This window comes from Homalodisca vitripennis, chromosome 8 (assembly GCF_021130785.1).
Source record: "Homalodisca vitripennis isolate AUS2020 chromosome 8, UT_GWSS_2.1, whole genome shotgun sequence".
Taxonomy (NCBI): Eukaryota; Metazoa; Arthropoda; class Insecta; order Hemiptera; family Cicadellidae; genus Homalodisca; species Homalodisca vitripennis.
This window is the reverse complement of record NC_060214.1, coordinates 13,960,710-13,961,462: the sequence shown is the minus strand read 5'-3', so window position 1 is coordinate 13,961,462 and position 753 is coordinate 13,960,710.

Below are 753 nucleotides of genomic sequence, written 5' to 3'. Positions count from 1 at the left end.
CTTAGTCTAGTACGTGAACTTATTTTTTTCTTGCAATTTTTTTGTGCCTACAATAGCGGATCCCTTAGTGCCGAATCTCATGTAACCAAAAATAAAATTAGTTGTTTTTTTTTTATTTATCCACGGTCAAATACGAATTTTACAATGCACATAATAGTAACATAAACAACAATATAATATAACAACAGCCGATAACAGCTGCGCTACTGTTGTATTTAAATCAGTAGCGTTTAAAAAAAAGATTACGGAAACTTTAAATACTGGAAAATATACAGTTTTAAATATAAACAGGATTCATTTGAACGCAAAGTAGCAAACACCTTGAGAAAACACCAGAAACCAGTACGAGTTCCAGAAACTCTCGAAATCATTGAATTACGTTTCAAAGGAAACCACACATTACTAGAAAGGACAAAACTTCCCGTGTCAGTAAATATGGAACTGTTAGAATTATGCACTCAATGCAATTATTTTGGGTTAGAGGGTAAAATTTACCGTAAAGATGAAGGCATGGCAATTGTTTTTCCACTGTCTCCTATCTTCGTCAATATATTTATGGTGGAATTTGAACAAAGAACCCTTGGTTTTTAGCTCAGATCAAACCGAAGATTTGGTGGAGGTATGTGGTTGATACCTTTCTGTTTTCCCTCAAAGAGACACTACATTGAATGCGTTTTAAAATCATATCAATAGTATTTCTCCAGCCATCCGCCACACAATGGAAGTGAAAGTCCAACACAAGCTTCTTTTTTT